Source organism: Lepisma saccharinum, chromosome 2, assembly GCF_977018435.1.
Source record: "Lepisma saccharinum chromosome 2, izLepSacc3.1, whole genome shotgun sequence".
In the NCBI taxonomy this organism is placed as follows: domain Eukaryota; kingdom Metazoa; phylum Arthropoda; class Insecta; order Zygentoma; family Lepismatidae; genus Lepisma; species Lepisma saccharinum.
This window is the reverse complement of record NC_139230.1, coordinates 106,812,527-106,826,533: the sequence shown is the minus strand read 5'-3', so window position 1 is coordinate 106,826,533 and position 14,007 is coordinate 106,812,527. Positions and strand designations below refer to the sequence as shown.

The window sequence follows — 14,007 nt, the reverse complement described above, 5'->3', positions numbered from 1 at the left end:
TGGTATGATCTTGATGAAACACACATATAAAATTGCTGTTGTCTCGGATCAGCTGCTTCGGTATTTTAGAAAAAGTCTGTGCCAGGTAGAAACAACCTATGTTTTTGTGCTGCCCCTGTGTAAAAAAAATTCTAACCTTGTTTTGATTATCCAGTATAATATCATCAAACACAACAACAGAATTATCGAGACATTCATGGAGTGGCTTAACATCTGATTCAAAAGTGACAATATCCAGTCCATCATATAGCTTCATCAGCTGCTGATATTTTAATTGTTGCAAGCTCTTAGAGAAGACATACAAGTGCCTGTTTTTCCAGTCTAACCAGTTGGGTGCCAATAAAAAATTATCAATCATTAGTGTAGTTTTACCACAAGCCGATGGCCCAACAATAAGACATCTAATATTATCAGGCAGCAGCTTGCCATTTCTCTTAATCTGCTGTTCAGGCTCTGGCAGTCTTTTTATAACATCCCAGGTGTTCATAGTATCACTTTGTCTGCCTCGATCCAGCTGTGTTCTGGAAGTCCTAGCCATTTGACAAGTATCTTGTTGCCTTTTCTGCGGATGATTTTTTCTATGAGATATGTGTCAGGCTGCTTAGTTTTGCTGAGTTCTTCTACATAGAACCTGCCTTTGAGAATTTCTCCTCGGTGATCTTTTATTATATATGTGTATCGGGTCCCAGGTTTAACTTGAACCACTGTAAATAATTCAGTGCTCCAGTTTCTGGTAAAGCCTCTTTTGAATATGTGCTTATATTTGCTGATTCTTACTTGATCACCTACCTTGTATTTGGCTTTTTTTTGTTGTTGGCTGGTATCTAGGATAATAACAGTACTGATCAATTTTTGCTCATCAGATGAAGTTACCTCAGAGGGTTTCATGTTGATTGTGGAATGGACCGAGTTGTTATATTTATGTAAAAGTTCTGGTAGGATTGTAAGCCATTTATAATTACCCTGCAGTGTAAATTGTTTATACATATGATTTTTTAGGGTTTTGTTGAATCTTTCAACAATAGAGGCCTTGAGATCACTCTAACTCGAGTAATGTTGTATTGACTGGCTTTTAATAAATTGTTGGAACACAGAATTATAGAATTCTTTGCCATTATCTGTTTGCAAATAGCGCGGTGATCTTCCACTCTGATTGATGATTGTCCTGAAGGCTTCTGTAACACATTTTCCAGTCTTGGATTTGAGTGGCACAGCCCAGGCAAATTTTGAAAATGTATCTATGACAGTGAGTAGATACTTGTAGCCCTTGTTGATCTTGTCTAAGTTTTTCAGCTGTCCACTTGCCATCTCAACCAAGTCACACTGCCATAAATCATCTATGCCTTTTGTAACCACTGGCAGTCTTTGATAATTATGTCTGGCTTGTCTGTGTAATTCATCAACAATAATTTGTCTAGACATAGTAAGTAAACAAGAATATTGCAACTATGGGATGTTCAGCAGCTGATACTACAGGATTTTCTAAATACAGTTTGTCTCCTATTTGTATATTAAATTCCAGAGAGCCATCATCTTCAGCATAAGATGTCTCTAATGTATTGGGGTCTGTAAAATCCTCTAACTCTACACTGGTGATTTTTGGTTTGTTGTCAGCAGTTGTTAATGATAAGGTGGGGTAGCGGTGTGCCTGTGGTTGTAGCCAATATTTGATCTTGATTGGTCTAAGTGTGCCCCCAACAAAAAACTGGTAATAAAATTGTGCAGAGGACAGCATATATATTTTGCCACCTGGTGTAAATGGTGAATCATATTCTTTGTTGGGGATACTGTACAATTAAAGAAATACTGTATGTTTAGGATTCTCGATTATGCCAGTTATTTCTTTTTCTGCTGTAAGCAATCTACTTGTTACAGATTCAAGGTGCTCATTGATAGTCCTAACAACATCATCATGGCCTGGCTTGATCTTTATGTCCACAACAAGTTTCTTGTATTGTTGCACAATTTCTTGAAGCTGTGTGGCAAAAACAGACAGAGCATTTGCTTGGTTGGATTCCATGCTTCCTAGCTGTTGCTTGATATTAGCTACAATTTGCTGTAAATTTTCAACAACTGCCAATTTTGAATTTTGAGCAGTAAGATCATGGACTTGTCTTCTGATATCCTCAAACAGGGCATGCAGTTCATTAATATGTTGATTAGTTGGTAGAGTGGCCACTGTCTGAGTAAGTTGTTTGATCTCTGTCTGGATATTCTTGATATCTTCTGATTTCAATATGCGATTCACAGCTCTCTTAATATTTTTAAGTTCCTGTGATGTAGGCAGATTTGCTACAGTATTCTGCAAAGATTCAAGTGCCAATTTCACATTATTTAATTCAGAAGCATCAGCCACACTTCGCATAGCATCTTGGAGCAGGGTTATGTCTGCCTGAGTAGATGTTGATTGTTGTAAAATTTCAAGTTTTGTTTGGATATCATCGATCAAGTGATGAAAATGAGATAGCTCAGATTCAGTGTTGAGGTTTTCAAGTTTTGTGATCTGTTGCTGGACATTGACAAGGGTATCTACAATACCAGGCAGGCGGGATTCTAGAGATTCTTGTACATTTGTCAGATCACTTTGCACTGCTTCTATGGTACCTTCAAGATGAGTTATGGTACTCTGAATTTTTCCAAAATCTTCATATGTTTCAAGTTGCAGCTTAATGTTAGCAACACTCCGAGTTACAGCACTCAAAGCATCAGAAGATGGCAAGTTGTTCATAAAATTTTCAAGTGTCTCAATTTTTTCTTTAACCTCGGCTATGGCATTGTTCAGAGGGTCTAGATTAGGTATCTGTAGTGATTGAATCTGTTTTTTAGAGTGGAAATCACTAGATCAAAATCTTCTTGTGATTTTATGCTTTTGACAATTGTTTGGAGCTGTGTCTGGACATTATTAATCTGTTCTTCCAATTGTTGTTTCAATTGCTCAGAGTTGGTAGCCTGGGTCTTAAATTTGGCTTGAAGAGCTGCTACAGCCTCCTCTAAACTTTGAAAATTATCCAATGTTGCCAAGTCAGTATATTTTTGAAGCAGCAATTTGAGTTCTGAGTCAATTTTAAGAAGATGGTCCATGCATTGTGATTGTAAATTTGTAATTTCTAGTTGAAGACTGGCATTGAGTGTGGTTTGTAAAGCTTGTAAATCACTTCTTAATTTTTTGACTCTGACATCAAGCATCAGAATCTCATCACTGTGATCTTCATGTCTTGTATGGCCAAATATATCATTAGGCATTTTGATTTAGTGGTTATTTATTATTGAATATATAATTCTTAATTCTATAAAAAATGGTATAAGCTTGTCATAGGATCCTGGGACCTCAATATATAAGCAGTCACCAGCAGAAACAGTATATACAGTGCCAGAAATCATGTTTGAGTGCTTAATTCTATAAATATTTCTCCCTATTGAAATCTTGACATTACCCTCGGGAGTTGTAATAAATTGTAATTGACCACCTACAGGTAATTGGTAATGATTTTAATTATTGTTAAATATGTACAATGTTTTACCTGTTTCATCATCAACAGCTGTAAGTATGCTGTTCAGATGAATAATTAACAAACCACTTAGTTTAGATATTATATCAGAAGAGGGTGCTGGTGTTGGCAGGTCCATAATAGCCTGTTTTTTGAACCCAAATAAGTTCATAGACATGTTTATTTATTTCAAATCATGCTCTGTAATTGGGCATTGATTCCCACTTTTCAAACCACAATGACCCCATGGTAGAGTATGTATGCCACATGACAAAATGCATCTCTTATCATCATGTGGGTCCAGAGCCACTTTTCTTACAATATTTTTAGTCAACAAGTGATCCTCACTCTGAATTCTGCATTCTGATGTTCTTATTAAACTCTGGGTTTTGAGACAATTTTTGAAATCTTTAAATTGGAGCTCTTTGTCCACAGTTACTCTGCCAACGCCCTTGGCCTTTTTGGCAACAACACCACTACATGTTTCAAAGCTGTACATCTTGGCCCTTAACCCAGCAAATGCCACAATAACATCACCAAGTGTCTCATCTTTTAACTTGCCAGGCACCTTTTTGTTGTTGGGCTGAATCTTTGTATGTTCACTGGTATCAAAATATTCAAGCAATGCAGGCTGTGACATATCTTGATAAACATCTTCTGTCTGAATATCAAGGATAAATCTACCTGTGTCCATGTACATCAGTTTTACACAATCACCATAAAAAGGCTTGAGCACATCATAATAGAACTCCAGCATGTGTAATTTGGCTAATTCCAATATCACAGCTCCTACATAAATAGGCTTATCAAACTTAATCTTTGTTTTTTTCATGTTGAAGAGTGCCATATTTTCATCATAAATTCTTCCATAATTGAAATTAGGCTTTGCAATCAATTTCTTGCTCAGGCTGGGGTCAGTAATTAATTTAACATCAGTATGTTTTCTGACATTTTCTATGGTTTTGCCATACATTGAATTGACCATCAATTTGAACAAGGTCTTATCAAATTGGCTCATTGCAGATGTTCGAAGCTCTGTGCTTGTATCAATATATGGCTTCAACCATCTTGAGTGCCTGAACATCAAAACTTTGCCAACTTTGGTCACTTGAACACCATGATGCATCAGGAACTGGAGGTTTTTGTAATATATGACATAATCCTGTTTTGGCTCTAGAGTCATCATGAGCTTCTTTTGTTTAGAGCCAGGTGAACACTTAACTTCAGAAATTGGGGGTAGATCAGAAAATGTGTTGTGTAAATTATCAGGAATTGTCAGATCAACCTCTAAGAACAGGCCATAGTTACTGTCATCGAAATCCTTAAGATCTTCAATATTGAAATCTTCAACCCACTTAAGCCCTGCATATGGTAATTTATCCATCATAGCATAACCATACAGGCTATTGGCATCTACATACAGTATATAATTTGATGGCAGTGCTGGATCATAATCAGGAATATATTTGTTGTTAGCTCTGACATATCTCTGAGAACATTGCACCATGCCTCCTCTTATACATTGCTCCATAAACAGATACATATCTTGATCTTGGATCAGATCCAATTGCATTTTAGTGTTTAAAAACATTGCAGACCATGCTAGGCCTGGAGCACTGTAGAAATACATTGGATCCAGCTTATAATTTTCCATGGAAGATTTTCTAAATGCCTGAAGTATATCAGCTAAGAGAGTGACATCAAGTTTTAAATATGCCTTGTGATAATCACCAAATGTCTGGCATTTTAAATTGTTCCACGTCAACTGGGCATGGTGATAATCTTCATCAGTGATTCCAGATGCTCTGAATTTGCTGTAGAACTCTTGTTGTGGTGGCAGAGAACACTCATCAAATTTAGAAAAACCTGTAACATAATCATATGGGTATACACCCTTCCGCCTAATTCATTTCAGGTCCTGATTTGGAAACATAGCACATGTGATTTTGAATTGATCATCAGATAATTGACTGGCCAGTGTAGCCATTCTAGCAGACAGAATTCTGTAGGAATCAAGAAATCTTAAGTGAATGGGAACACCATTAACTTTAATTATCTTGCTAATAGCAATATATTTCTCATTATTTTCTGCTAAAATATTTAAATTCTGCTTGTCAAACCCCTCGTACCTGATCAAATGATGAAAATCATAATTGGATGCACCATGGCAAAATATAGGGACAAATTTTGGTCTCTGGATCTTAATATTACAACTATTACACAGAGCCATTAAGAATTTACCATCTGTATGAGAATGGTGATGCACCTTGATATTTGTATCTGAAAATTCATAATCACATACCGGGCATTTTTCTGCATTGTTGAAATCTTCAATCTGATCCTTTGTTAAAGGCAACATAGGTTTTGATTTTAATAAGACATTAGATGCTATGTCATGGCACTCATTTTCTATTCTATGTGCAAATTCTTTGATGGCATCTGATCCCATGTATAAATATTCTTTACTAACAACACCATCCTGTACAACAACATAATAAAAACTAGAAGGTTCATGTAACTGGTATGATGTAATTGAATATTCATCAGGATCTGGGCTGCAGAATGCAAGGGGTTTGAGGTTTGATTCAAAATCACAGACTATATATGCTGGGTGTTCCAACAAGGCTTCAATTTTTTTGAATTTGGCATTTTCATTTGGGTTAGGCATAAGCATATGAACAGGTTTATGGTTGCCACAGTATTTTAAATGTTCAATTAACTTGTTTTTAGCAATTTCTGCATTCACTTCCCGAACCCCATTCACCATTTTTCTACCATCAAATACAGTCAAACATCTTCTACACAGCTTGAATATTGTATTGGATTTGCCTTGTTGTTTTCTGACTAAAGCTTCAAGACTGTGTATCAGAGTGTAATGGTGTGTGTCATCCCCTTCAATTAAGAGCAGATCAATCGGGACAGCAGAATCATCATCAAGTGTACTGATTCTGAGAGGTGCTATCAAGCAATTGCCACGGCCAGTAGAACAAATAAAAACATTAATAGATAATTGTTTACCATTGATATCCCTGGCCTTTTTTTCAAATTTATCAATATTCTGAACAGACATTGGATATTCTTAGCCCTCCATTGCTTCATCAAAATTGTGTTCATATTGTTTATAATAAGTTATTTTCTCAGGATGCCTTAAAACTGGATACAAAGCAGCTAAAATACACCACAGAAAATATTTCTCATCATTATTTGTTATGTTAACCACGGCTTTTCTGTTTTTGATATTGGCAGGTAATGGCAGATATGTAGATCCTTGTAATGGGCTGAATTCAGAAATATTAACATAGAGCTTGTGTGGAGATCCGCATAGGCTCCATCCTGACTCTTTTGCTGCAAATTCAGAGTGTTTAATATTCAATTGCTCTATCAAACTGCTTATTATTTTGTCTAAATTTGCATTTGAATATACAGCTACAGTTTCTGTTATGTGGGGCTGTGTAAATTTTGTGCCATTTGGTTTCTTATATTATGTAAATAATTTGAGGGACAGCTTATAAGAGCCATTTTGTGCATTTAGAATTGCCCGCACATCAGGATTTATACTGTTCAAAAAATTCTTAATGTCACATTTTTGCTCTGATACAAACCGGTAATCCCTAAGTTGGCCATTAAAACTGCTATGGATAGGTGCATAGCGTGGCTGCTTTGCTGCTCTAGCATTAACAGGTGTTTCATGCTTCCTTTTCAGACCAGATGTAGATGGCTGTGAGGGCAATATTGATGACTGTACATAACAAGTACACTTATGCCTATTGTAATATGCTTTGCTTAATATTTTATGGCATCTTGGGCACAATTTAGTAGCCTTTCTGCATTTCTTAGGATCACAATTATGCCGGTGCCTAGCCCAATTAGAACTAGATATATTTTTATTGCATTGATTGCAATATTTCAAGTTTGGCATTTTTATTGTTTATTTATATAGAATTTCTTGGTCCAAAAAAACAGAACTATGGATAATATGCCAAAACAATTATAACAGCAGTTAGTAGCTGAGCTGGTGCTTTTATACCCAGACAACAGCAGTAACTAGGCTCTGGTGATCCCCAATATAAAATAATTTTGCTCTATTATGCTGTTGTATAACACACTTTACCAGGTATCAAATCTTGGAGCTATCAGCTGGATATCAGCTAGCAGTGAATATTCTCAAAGTCTCACGTGTGGGGATATTATTCTGCCACATGTATTTCAATCTCACACATTTTACCAGGTCTCAAACCCGGAGCCTTTGATTACAAGGCAATAATACCAACATTTTGCCATCAGGGGAGGCCCACACTCTCTACCAGGTATCAAACCCGGGGCCCTTGATTACAAGGCAGCAATATTAACACTTCTCCATGGAGAGGCCTCAAACCCAGGAGCCTTTGATTACAAAGCATATAAGCCATAGGGCTATGCCACGCTCTACTGAGTATCAGAGCCCAGGAGCCTCTTGATTACAAGGCATAAAAGCCATAGAGCTATGCCCACACTCTCTACCGGTCTTCAGACCGGGAGCTCTAAGCTGGATATCAGCTTTGCAGTGAATATTTTCTTCAAAGTCTTACTTGTGTATATATTATTTCAGAGCATAAAACTTATGGACATAGAGTCGGGTTTGCATGCTGTAATGCAAGAGGGTAATGTTCTTTTACTAAGAACCCTATTACACAGAAATATTAATTGAAGTTTTATGCTCTTCCAGTGAATTGGAGTCAATGCCATATCAATAATGGAATATGAAAGCCCCTAAGCCCCTAAGCAATTACTTAACTCAGAAATGTATTAGTCTGTCAGACAATTTCGATCGGGAAAATTAATACATTTCTGAGTTAAGCAATTACTACCCCGGGCAATAAAACTGATCAAAGATTAGAAAGAAAGCACGTAACAATTCAATTTGCAACTGCCTTTGTCCAAGGTAATCCTATATTGAATTAGATCTATAAGTTGTTAGAGCATGAGGATATGAGCATTTTTGGCTTAGTTTTAAGTGTGGCCATAATAATATCAAGAGGGGCATATTTTTAATAAGCTTATGGACAACAATCTCACAGATGTAGCTTTTGTACACATGGCCGAATCAATCTGTTGAGGGTTCTTCATTTGTACACTAGAATTCAGGATTCTTGGGATTTTGACAGAATAGCACACTATAAGCAATAAGATCATATGGGTACTTGACATAGTTTTAAGTGTAGGCAAATCTGTCTGTTGAGGGTTCTTCATTTGTACACTAGGATTCAGGGTTCTTGGGATCTTGAGAGCATACCACACTTGAGCAATTGGGGCATATGGGCATCTTGGCATAGTTTTAAGTGTAGCCAAATCGGGCTGTTTAATCAAATGACCTCTTCATTTGTACGCTATGTGTGGCCTAATAATAGTACCAAACACACTACTACTGTAGCTCCTCAGAATGATATTTGACCTCATGGTAATACATATCCAACAAATGCTGTTGCTATTGTTGTTAATATAATTATAACTCCAATAGATCATGTGTGAAGATATAAATAGGATCCATAGTATATTCCTCGTACAACATGTATATATATACAAATAAAGAATATGGTGGCCCCGTTAGCATGAATGGTTCGTAATATTCATCCATAGTTTACATCTCGGCAGATGTGTATTACTCTAGAAAAAGCTAAGTCTGTTCTTGAAATATAATGTATTGCTAAAAAAAAGACCTGTTAAGATTTGGATTGAAAGACATATTCCTATAAGTGAACCAAAATTTCATCAGTAGGAAATATTTAGTGGGGCTGGCAAGTCTACTAATGCATTATTTGCTAGTTTAAGTAGGGGGTGATAAATTCGTGCTGGTTTTGTCATTTGTAGTTATATAATTATTTTTAGAGGCCCATATGAGAGTCTAGTAATTTTTACAATTGCAACTAATGTAATAAATAGGTATACTACTGTTATAGTAGTTATTATTATAATGGATTCATTATATAATTTTATTCCTGGTAGTGGGGGCGTACTTCTTCAGGTTGTATATGTATCTATATTTTGTAGTGTTGAGGGGGCTAGTAATGGATCTAATATTATTATTATAAATAAACATAATAATATTAGAGTTACACCTATAATTATTATTTTTGTTCTTATCTTGAATATTTCATTTGGTGTAAGTCTTGTTGTATAAATAAATAGAACCAGTATTCCCCCTAAAAATACTAGGAATAGTACATAAGAAAGTCATGTGGATTTTAGGAATGTTGATATTGTTAAACATGCGGTAATAGTCTGTATGATTAGTATAATCCCTATAGATAGTGGATGTTTTATTTGTAGTATTATTAGTGCTAATAATAGCATAATAGTAATTAGTATTAATTGTATTTTGATATCAAGGAGTAGTTTAATAAAAATATTGGCTTTGGGAGCTACTGATGATATAACTATATCTTCCTTGATGTTTTTAGAATTATTAATTCATTTATGATTTACAAGACCATTGTTTTGATTAAACTATAAAAACTTATGTTAAGAGTATTATTTATATTAATTATTTTGTTTATTAGATTTTTATGTTTTATTTCTCAACGCAGGCATTTATTAGTAACTCTATTAAGACTTGAATTTATTGTATTATCCTTATATTTATATATAACTTATTATTTTATTAATAATCAGGAAGAATCTTATTTTTGTTTATTATTTATTTCATTTTGTGTATGTGAGGGGGCCCTTGGCTTATCTGTTATAGTATCAGTTACGAGTACCCATGGTAATGATTATTTTAATTCTTTTGTATTATTGAAATGTTAAAGTATATTTTTTATTTTATATTTTTAATCCTTTTGAGATTTAACAGTTCTTTATGAATGGTGGTCCAAGTTTCTATTATTTTTGGTTGTTTCTTGTTTTTTTAATAGTGTGGGTTGGTATGGACGTATGGGGGGCTGGTTATTTTATTGGCCTGGATGTAATATCTTATTCTTTAATTTTACTTAGTATTTGAATTATTTTTTTGATAATAGTAGCTAGAAATAGTATTATATCTATTTATTTTTATCCTTGTAGATTTATATTTTTGTTAATTATTTTATTATTACTGTTAATATTAACTTTTATAAGAATATTTTTTTAATTTTATTTGTTTTTTGAAGGATCATTGGTACCTACCTTATTTTTAATTTTGGGGTGGGGGTATCTACCAGAGCGGGTACAAGCAGGGGTATACTTGCTTTTCTATACACTACTTGCTTCTTTACCCCTTTTGGTTGGTATTTTTATGTTAAATTATAGGGTGAGGGGGATATATATATATATATATATATATATACACATATATATATATTTAGATATATTAATATTAATATAAATTATTTTATTTGATATATTAGAATGATATTTGCTTTTTTAGTAAAAATACCTATAGCTTTGGTTCATTTATGGCTACCTAGGGCTCACGTGGAGGCTCCAGTTAGTGGATCTATAATTTTGGCTGGAATTTTATTAAGGCTTGGTGGGTATGGTATTTTTCGAATTATTTCTTGTATAGAGAGATTGGCTGTTAAATATAATATTTTTTGATTTGGTATTAGAATTGTTGGTATTTGAATAATTAGTCTTGTTTGTATACGTCAAATTGATTTAAAGGCCTTGGTTGCATATTCATCTGTAGCACACATAGGTCTTGTTTTAATAGGAATTATAATTATAGGGGCGTGGGGGATAAATGGTGGAATTACTCTAATAGTGGCACATTGTCTTTGTTCTTCTGGAATATTTTGATTAGTAAATATTACTTATGAACGATTGGGTAGTCGTAGTATATTAATTAATAGGGGAATGATTAATTATATTCCTAGATTATCCTTATGATGATTTATATCAAGAATTACTAATATAGCCGCTCCACCCTCTATTAATTTGTTGGGTGAGATTAGTTTATTAAATAGAATTATTGGGTGATCATACTTTAGTTTTGTAGGTGTTGCATTGCTTTCTTTTTTAAGTGCTGGTTATTTATATTCTTATACTCAACATGGAATATATTATTCTGGTGTATTTTCTTATTGAAGAAGTAATATTCGTGAATATTTATTATTATTTTGTCATTTACTTCCATTAAATTTTTTAATTATTTTTTGTTCTCCAATATTTCATTGAATTTAAATTATTTAAGTAGTTTAAGTGGAATAGTAAGTTGTGGACTTAGTGGTAACTAATAAGTTCTTAAATCAATGGTTTTTAATTTTTTTATTACAAGCATAGTATCAATTATTTTATTAATTAGTAGAATAATTTTATTATTATTAGGGATGTTATTTTTAATTAAGGATGTAACAATTTTTATTGAGTGAAATATTATTAATTTGAATAGTTCTAGAATTATTATAACAATGTTGTTTGATTGAATATCTTTAATTTTTATGGGATTAGTTATATACATCTCTTCTATGGTTATTAATTATAGAGGTTCTTATATAGAGGGTGATTATAATATAAATCGATTTATTATTTTAGTTTTATTATTTGTTGGATCTATAATGTTTTTAATTATTACTCCTAATATTATTAGAATTATTTTAGGGTGGGATGGTCTAGGATTAGTTTCTTACTGTCTAGTAATTTATCAGAATGTTCGTTCCTATTCTGCTGGAATATTAACTGCTTTGTCCAATCGAATTGGTGATGTATTTATTTTATTGTCTATTGCTTGAATGTTAAATTATGGTAGCTGGAACTATATTTATTATTTATGATTAGTTTCTGATTTTGATATAATATTAATTACTAGATTTATTATTATTGCTGGGATAACAAAGAGTGCACAAATTCCATTTTCTGCATGACTACCTGCAGCCATAGCTGCACCAACCCCAGTTTCTGCATTAGTTCATTCTTCTACTTTAGTTACTGCTGGAGTTTACTTATTAATTCGTTTTGGAGATATATTAATATGTACTGTTCTTGGTAGGATACTCTTATTATTATCCCGACTAACTATATTTATAGCTGGGGTTGGTGCTAATTTTGAATATGACTTGAGGAAAATTATTGCTTTATCTACACTAAGACAGCTTGGATTAATAATGTTAACATTATCTATGGGATTAAAGGAGTTATCATTTTTTCACTTACTGACGCATGCTATATTTAAGTCTTTATTGTTTTTATGTGCTGGTGTAGTTATTCATGTTATAGGAGATTTTCAGGATATTCGCTGTATGGGGGGTTTAATTAGTAAAATGCCAATAACTATTTCTTATATAATAATTTCTAGTCTTGCCCTATGTGGAATACCATTTTTGGCTGGGTTTTATTCTAAGGATTTAATTTTGGAAATATTAAGTATATCTTCTTTTAATTTAGTAATATTTGTTTTATTATGAATTTCTACGGGTATAACTATAGCTTATAGTTTTCGGTTGAATTATTATTTAGTTGGTAAATCTTATAGAGCTGTTTCATTTCATTTTTTTTCTGATGATGGAGGGTGAGGGATCTTTAAGGGTATATTAGGTTTACTATTCCTATCCATTGTAGGTGGTTCTGGGTTAATGTGATTAATTTTCCTTCTGTTTTTGTTATTATTATTCCATTTAAATTGAAGGTAGGGGCAATTATTTGTATTTTATTAGGTGGGTGAATTGGATATAATATCACGTCTTTCTTGTTTGAAGTTTATCCATTTTTTAATAATAAAATAGTATATTATTTATTAGGAGGTATATGATTTTACCTTACCTATCTTCGGGGGGGGGGGGGCTAATTGGTAGTTCATTTACTACTGGAGGTTTATATATTAAGGCTATTGATTATGGGTGAAGTGAACTTATAGGTGGACAGGGGGTATGTAAATATATAAGGAGTGGTTCTTTAAATATTCAACTTATACATTCTAACTATTTTAATATTTATTTTATATTTTCATTTTTAATAGTAATTTTATTAATAATTTATGTGTGTTTTTATAGCTTATAGAAAAGCATAATATTGATGTTATTAGGAAGAATAGAATAATTCTGTAAACACTTCTTGAACTTATTTAGAGTTCAGCTTTATCATGAAAAGATAATGTCATTTTATACTAAAGAAATAATATGAAGAGTATTAATGGAATTTCACCACTAAAGATGGAAGTTAGCAGCCCCCACTTAATATTATACCCCTTAACTGAGGAAATAATCCTAATTTTATTATTAACATTAATATGCCGCCTTTCTTTGGCTTCAGTTAAGTAAGCAAGGGTAGTAATATATACCAATTTATTCAGGTCGAAGCTGATTGCTTTTGCTTCTTGCTCAGTAAAGTAAATTGAATTATTCAATACCTTTTGAATGCAACTCAAATATTATCATTAACTATTACTCCAGCATGCTCATTCTAGTGATCCTTGGGTTCATTCGTGATATAAGCCTAAAAGTAAAATTAATAGGAATAAGAATCTAACACATAATCAATATATTAGTTTTGAATTAGTAATAATAACTGTTATTGGTAGTAGTAATACAATTTCTACATCAAAAATGAGAAAAATTACTGCAATTAGGAA

General features: G+C 33.1%; 1 pseudogene; it reads left to right on the top strand.

Moving 5' to 3' along the window:
• Positions 1-12,952, top strand: part of LOC145983578 (NADH-ubiquinone oxidoreductase chain 5 pseudogene) — a 71,786-nt pseudogene extending 58,834 nt beyond the window's left edge.
• Positions 12,953-14,007: the final 1,055 nt, after the last annotated feature.